Source organism: Oryx dammah, unplaced genomic scaffold, assembly GCF_014754425.2.
Source record: "Oryx dammah isolate SB20612 unplaced genomic scaffold, SCBI_Odam_1.1 HiC_scaffold_29, whole genome shotgun sequence".
Classification (NCBI taxonomy): domain Eukaryota; kingdom Metazoa; phylum Chordata; class Mammalia; order Artiodactyla; family Bovidae; genus Oryx; species Oryx dammah.
The window spans coordinates 40367050-40375036 of record NW_024070213.1 but is presented as its reverse complement, the minus strand read 5'-3'; the positions used below and the strand labels follow the sequence as shown (position 1 = coordinate 40375036).

The following is a 7987-nucleotide window of genomic DNA, read 5'->3' as shown; positions in this document are numbered from 1 at the left end:
GCATTCCCACCAACAGTGGAAGAGGTTTCCCTTTTCTCCACGTTCTCTTCAGCATTTATTGTTTGTAGACTTTTTGATGATGGCCATTCTGACCAGTGTGAGATGATACCTCATTGTAATTTTGACTTGCTTTTCTCTAATTGATGTTGAGTATCTTTTCATACATTTATTAACCATCTGTAGGGAGAAATGTCTCATCCTTGGAGAAATGTCTGCTTAAATCTTCTGCCCACTTTTTGATAGGGTTGTTTGTTTCTCTGGTACTGACCTGAACAAACTGGTTATATATTATAGGGATGTTTCTTTTCCTATTATTTCCTCCGATTCTGAGGGCTGTCTCTTTTTTATTTATTTATTTTTAATTGAAGAATAATTGCCTTACAGTATTTGCGGGTTTCTGCCAAACGTCAACATGAATCAGCAATAGGTATACATATGTCCTCTCCCTGAAGGTTGTCTTTTATTCTTATTTATTGTTTCCTTTGCTGTGCATAAGTTTTTAAGTTTAATTAGATCCATTTGTTTATTTTTGTTTTTATTTCCATTACTTTAGGAGGTGGGTCAGAGAGGATCAAGCAATAGTCTATGCCAAAGAGTGTTCTATGTTTCCCTCTAAGAGTTTTATAGTTCTTGGTCTTACATTTACATCTTTAGTTCATTTTGAGACTTTTTTGTGTATGGTATTAGTATGTCCTTTTCATCCTAGGGGACTGAAATGCAAAAGTAAGAGTGAAGGGATATGTAGGGTAAAAGGCAAGTTTGGCATTGGAGTAAAAAATGAAGCAGGGCAAAGGCTAACAGAGTTTTGCCAAGAGAACTTGCTGGTCATAGCAAACACCCTCTTCCAACAAACCAAGAGACAACTCTAAACATGGACAAGAGTTCAGTTCAGTTCAGTCACTCAGTCGTGTCCGACTCTTTGCGACCCCATGAATAGCAGCACACCAGGCCTCCCTGTCCATCACCAACTCCCGGAGTTCACTCAGACTCACATCCATCGAGTCAGTGATGCCATCCAGCCATCTCATCCTCTGTCGTCCTCTTCTCCTCCTGCCCCCAATCCCTCCCAGCATCACAGTATTTTCCAATGAGTCAACTCTTTGCATGAGGTGGCCTAAGTACTGGAGTTTCAGCTTTAGAATCATTCCTTCCAAAGAAATCCCAGGACTGATCTCCTTCAGAATGGACTGGTTGGATCTCCTTGCAGTCCAAGGGACTCTCAAGAGTCTTCTCCAACACCACAGTTCAAAAGCATCAATTCTTCAGTGCTCAGCCTTCTTCACAGTCCAACTCTCACATCCATACATGACCACTGGAAAAAACATAGCCTTGACTAGACAGACATTAGTCGGCAAAGTAATGTCTCTGCTTTTGAATATGCTATCTAGGTTGGTCATAACTTTTTAAGTGTCTTTTAGTTTCATGGCTGCAATCACCATCTGCAGTGATTTTGGAGCCCCCAAAAATAAAGTCTGACACTGTTTCCACTGTTTCCCCATCTATTTGCCATGAAGTGATGGGACCAGATGCCATGATCTTCGTTTTCTGAATGTTGAGCTTTAGGCCAACTTTTTCACTCTCCTCTTTCACTTTCATCAAGAAGCTTTTTAGTTCCTCTTTACTTTCTGCCATAAGGGTGGTATCATCTGCATATCTGAGGTTACTGATATTTCTCCTGGCAATCTTGATTCCAGCTTGTGCTTCTTCCAGTCCAGCGTTTCTCATGATGCACTCTGCATATAAGTTAAATAAGCAGGGTGACAATATACAGCCTTGATGTACTCCTTTTCCTATTAGGAACCAGTCTGTTGTTCCATGTCCAGTTCTAACTGTAGCTTCCTGACCTGCATACAGATTTCTCAAGAGGCACGTCAGGTGGTCTGGAATTCCCATCTCTTTCAGAATTTTCCACAGTTTATTGTGATCTACACAGTCAAAGGCTTTGGCATAGTCAATAAAGCAGAAACAGATGTTTTTCTGGAACTCTCTTGCTTTACCATGATCCAGCAGATGTTGGCAATTTGATCTCTGGTTCCTCTGCCTTTTCTAAATCCAGCTTGAACATATGGAAGTTCACGGTTCACATATTGCTGAAGCCTGGCTTGGAGAATTTTGAGCATTACTTTGCTAGTGTGTGTGAGATGAGTGCAATTGTACGACAGTTTGAGCATTCTTTGGCATTGCCTTTCTTTGGAATTGCAGTGAAAACTGACCTTTTCCAGTCCTGTGGCCACTGGTGAGTTTTCCAAATTTGTTGGCATATTGAGTGCAGCACTTTCACAGCATCATCTTTCAGGATTTGAAACAGCTCTACTGGAATTCCATCACCTCCACTAGCTTTGTTCGTAACAATGCTTTCCACGGCCCACTTGACTTCACATTCCAGGATGTCTGGCTCTAGATTAGTGATCACATCATCATGATTATCCGGGTCATGAAGATCTTTTTTGTACAGTTCTTCTGTGTATTCTTGCCACCTCTTCTTAATATCTTATGCTTCTGTTAGGTCCAGACCATTTCTGTCCTTTATCGAGCCCATCTTTGCATGAAATGTTCCCTTGGTATCTCTAATTTTCTTGAAGAGATCTCTAGTCTTTCCCATTCTGTTCTTTTCCTCTATTTCTTTGCACTGATTGCTGAAGAAGGCTTTCTTATCTCTTCTTGCTATTCTTTGGAACTCTGCATTCCGATGCTTATATCTTTCCTTTTCTCCTTTGCTTTTAACTTCTCCTCTTTTCACAGCTATTTGTAAGGCCTCCCCAGACAACCATTTTGCTTTTTTGCATTTCTTTTCCATGGGGATGGTCTTGATCCCTGTCTCCTGACAATGTCTCGAACCTCATTCCCTAGTTCATCAGGCACTCTATCTATCAGATCTAGGCCCTTAAATGTATTTCTCACTTCCACTGTATAATCATAAGGGATTTGCTTTAGGTCATAACTGAATAGTCTAGCGGTTTTCCCTACTTTCTTCAATTTGAGTCTGAATTTGGTAATAAGGAGTTCATGAACTGAGCCCCAGTCAGCTCCTGGTCTTGTTTTTGTTGACTGTTTAGAGCTTCTCCATCTTTGGCTGCAAAGAATAGAATCAATCTGATTTTGGTGTTGACCATCTGGTGATGTCCATGTGTAGAGTCTTCTCTTGTGTTGTTGGAAGAGGGTGTTTGCTATGACAAGTGCATTTTCTTTGCAAAACTCGGTTAGTCTTTGCCCTGCTTCATTCCGCATTCCGAGGCCAAATTTGCTTGTTACTCCAGGTTTCTTGACTTCCTACTTTTGCATTCCAGTCCCCTATAATGAAAAGGACATCTTTTTGGGGTGTTAGTTCTATAAGGTCTTGTAGGTCTTCATAAAACCGATCAACTTCAGCTTCTTCAGCATTACTGGTTGGGGCATAGACTTGGATAACTGTGATATTGAATGGTTTGCCTTGGAGACGAACAGAGATCATTCTGTTGTTTTTGAGATTGCATCCAAGTACTGCATTTTGGACCCTTTTGTTGACCATGATGGCTACTCCATTTCTTCTGAGGGATTCCTGCCCACAATAGTAGATATAATGGTCATCTGAGTTAAATTCACCCATTCCAGTCCATTTTAGTTCGCTGATTCCTAGAATGTCGACATTCACTCTTGCCATCTCTTGTTTGACCACTTCCAATTTGCCTTGATTCATGGACCTGACATTCCAGGTTCCTATGCAATATTGCTCTTTACAGCATCGGACCTTGCTTCTATCACCAGTCACATCCACATCTAGGTATTGTTTTTGCTTTGGCTTCATCCCTTCATTCTTTCTGGAGTTATTTCTCCATTGATCTCCAGTAGCATATTGGGCACTTAATGACCTGGGGAGTTCCTCTTTTGGTATCCTATCATTTTGCCTTTTCATACTGTTCATGGGGTTCTCAAGGCAAGAATACTGAAGTGGTTTGCCATTCCCTTCTCCAGTGGACCACATTCTGTCAGACCTCTCCACCATGACCTGCCCATCTTGGGTTGCCCTGTGGGCATGGCTTGGTTTCACTGAGTTTGACAAGGCTGTGGTCCTAGTGATAGTAAATAGCAAAATCAGATTGATCATATTCTTTGAAGCTGAAGATGGAGACACTCTATACAGTCAGCAAAAACAAGACTGGGAGCTGACTGTGGCTCTGATCATTAATTCCTTATTGCAAAATTCAGACTTAAATTGAAGAAAGTAGGGAAAATCACTAGACCATTCAGGTATGACCTAAATCAAATCTCTTATGATTATACAGTGGAAGTGGCAAATAGATTAAAGGGATTCGATCTGATAGAGTGTCTGAAGAACTATGGGCAGAGATTTGTAACACTGGACTAGAGGCCATGATCAAAACCATTCCCGAGAAAAATAAATGCAAAAAGGAAAATTGTTGTTTGAGGAGGACTTACAAATAACTGAGAAAACAAGAGAAGCAAAAGGCAAAGGAGAAAATGAAAGATATATCCATTTGAATGCAGAGTTCCAAAGAATAGCAAGAAGAGATGAGAAAGCCATTCTCAGTGATCAGTGCAAAGAAATAGAAGAAAACAATAAAATGGAAAAGGCTAGAGATCTCTTCAAGAAAATTAGAGATACCAAGGAAACATTTCATGCAAAGATGGGCTCAATAAAGGACAGAATGGTATGGACCTAACAGAAAAGAAGGTATTAAGAAGAGGTGGCAAGAATACACAGAAGAACTATATGAAAAAATCTAATGACCCAAGAAACTACAATGGTGTGATCACTCACCTAGAGCCAGACATCCTGGAGTATGAAGTCAAGTGGGCCTTAGGAAGCAATACTACGAACAAAGCTAGTGGAGGTGATGAAATTCCAGTTGAGCTATTTCAAATCCTTAAAGATGATGCTGTGAAAGTGCTGCACTCAATATGCCAGAAAATTTGGAAAACTCAGCAGTGGCCAAAGGACTGGAATAAATCAGTTTTCATTGTAATCCCAAAAAAAGGTAATACCAAAGAATGTTCAAACTACTGCACAATTGTACTCATCTCACACACACTAGCAAAGTAATGCTCAAAATTTTCCAAGCCAGACTTCAACAGTACTTGAACCATGAACTTCCATATGTTCAAGCTGGATTTAGAAAAGGCAGAGGAACCAGAGATCAAACTGCCAACATCCATTGGACCATCAAAAAAAGCAAGAGAATTCCAGAAAAACATCTACTTCTTCTTTATTGACTACACCAAAGCCTGTGACTATGTGGATCAAAACAAACTGTGGAAAATTCTTAAAGAGATGGAAATACCAGACCACCTGACCTGCCTCTTGAGAAACCTGTATGCAGGTCAAGAAACAACTGTTAGAACTGGACATGGAACAACAGACTGGTTCCAAATTGGGAAAGGAGTACGTCAAGGCTGTATATTGTCACCTTGCTTACTTTACTTATATGCAGAGTACATCATTCAAAATGCTGGGCTGGATGAATCACAAACTGGAATCAAGATTGCCGGGAGAAATATCAATAACCTCAGATATGCAGATGACACCACATTATGGCAAAAAGTGAAGAGGAACTAAAAAGCCTCTTGAACGTGAAAGAAGAAAGTGAAAAAGTTGGCTTAAAGCTCAACATTCAGAAAACGAAGATCTTGGCATCTGGTCCCATCACTTTATGGGAAATAGATGGGGAAACAGTGGAAACAGGGTCAGACTTTATTTCTGGGCTTCCAAATCACTGCAGATGGTGTTTGCTGCTATGAAATTAAAAGACACTTACTCCTTGAAAGGAAAGTTATGACCAACCTAGATAGCATATTCGAAAGCAGAGACATTACTTTGCCAACTAAGGTCCGTCTAGTCAAGGCTGTGGTTTTTCCAGTGGTCATGTATGGATGTGAGAGTTGGACTGTGAAGAAAGCTGAGCGCCAAAGAATTGATGCTTTTGAACTGTGGTGTTGGAGAAGACTCTTGAGAGTCCCTTGGACTGCAAGGAGATCCAACCAGTCCATTCTGAAGGAGATCAGCCCTGGGTGTTCTTTGGAAGGACTGATGCTAATGCTGAAACTCCAGTACTTAGGCCACCTCATGCAAAGAGTTGATTCATTGGGAAAGACTTTGATGCTGGGAGGGATTGCGGGCAGGAGGAGAAGGGGACAACAGAGGATGAGATGGCTGGATGGCATCACTGACTCGATGGATGTGAGTCTGAGTGAACTCCGAGAGTTGGTGATGGACAGGGAGGCCTGGCGTGCTGCAATTCACGTGGTCGCAAAGAGTCGGAGACAACTGAGTGACTGAACTGGAACTGTATCTGCCTAGTTTTCCCAGCACGACTTTTTTTTTTTTTGGCACAAGGATACACATGCTTTATTGCTTGCACTGCACGTTCAAGTGGATACAGTAAACCCCCTTTAAAAAATAAGGCACGTGAGTGGCCCTCTGTGCAAGTTCCATATTATTTAAAGTTCCTATTGGCTAATAAAGTATTTCTACTCCAGAACTAGAGCTATCTGAAAAAGCACATAAGCTTTTTGCAAGCAGAATACCTGAAACATTATTATATGTTACCTCATGGCACAATTAAACAGCCTCGTATCAAATGTCTGTATCTGAGGAAAGATGTAACTATTGTTACAACTGGGAAACGTTAACCAGCTTATCCACATATATGCAGTTGGGTCCCCAAATAGTAGTTATACAAAATCTAAAGAAAGAGCAGTGTCTAACTGCACTGGTGCTTGTTTCATTAAAGGTAAGAGATTTGGCATTTTCAGTCTTTTTTTCCGTAAGTCATGCTGGTATTTGGAGAAAGGCAGGATCATACGATGCTGACGACCATGGACAGATACTGTTCATATGACACTTGGATCCAGCCGTCCTGGTCTGTATCGTAGTGTCTGAATATATCTGTCAACCTCTGCAGCACGGTGCAGCCCTGGATGAAGTCGTCGAAGGCTGATCTGCCCCCGGCCTTGTCGGTTGAACTTCCGAATGAGGATGTCGTGAAACTGATCAGAGAGCCGGTACCCGAAACCTGAGAGGGCTTGCTTGAGCTCGTTCTTGTCGATCATGCCTGAGTTGTCCTTGTCGTATGTGCGGAAGACGTTCTGCCAGTCCATGATGTACTTCCAGACGCCAGTGAACTCACTGAAGTTCACGCCGGCCTTGTTCTCTCTGTCAAACATGGATATGATCGATCGGACAGTCACTGGGTTAAACGGAGTCCAGGTGCCATTGGACAGTGCTTGCTGAAACTCGTTGTCAGATATCACACCGCTCCTGTCCTTATCAACCCTCTGGTAGACGTTCCACAGGAAGCTCTGGTCCGGCAGCGCGGGGCCAGCGCCAGGCCCAGGCGGTACGGGTAGGTGGCCATGGGTCGAGGCGCAGTGCGATTGAGGGGCCCCCAGCACCACTTCTTGAAGAGACTGTCTTTTTTCCATTGTACATTTTTGCCTACTTTGTCAAAGATAAATTACCCATATGTGGGTGGATTTGTCTCCAGGCTTTCTATTTTGTTCCATTTTTCTATGTTTCTATTTTTGTGCCTGGTGAAGGCAATGGCACCCAACTCCAGTACTCTTGCCTGGAAAATCCCATGGACTGAGGAGCCTGGTAGGCTGCAATCCATGGGGTCAGGAAGAGTCGGACATGACTGAGTGACTTCACTTTCACACATTGGAGAAGGAAATGGCAACTCACTCCAGTGTTCTTGCCTGGAGAATCCCAGGGATGGGGGAGCCTGGTGGGCTACCATCTATGGGGTTGCACAGAGTTGGACACGACTGAAGCAACTTAGCAGCAGCAGCAGCATTTTTGTGCCAGAACCATACTGTCTTGATGACTGTAGCTTTACAGTAAAGCCTGAAGTCAGGGAGGTTGATTCTTCCAGCTCTTCTTCCTTCTCAAGATTGCTTTGGCTATTCAGGGTCTTCTGTGTTTCCATACAAATTGTGGAATTATTTGTTCTACTTCTGTGAAAAATACCATTGGTAGTTTGATAGGGATTGC

General features: G+C 42.2%; 1 pseudogene; it reads right to left on the bottom strand.

The window, feature by feature from the left end:
• Positions 1-6504: 6504 nt before the first annotated feature.
• LOC120858535 lies at positions 6505-7352 on the bottom strand (annotated as a pseudogene).
• Positions 7353-7987: the final 635 nt, after the last annotated feature.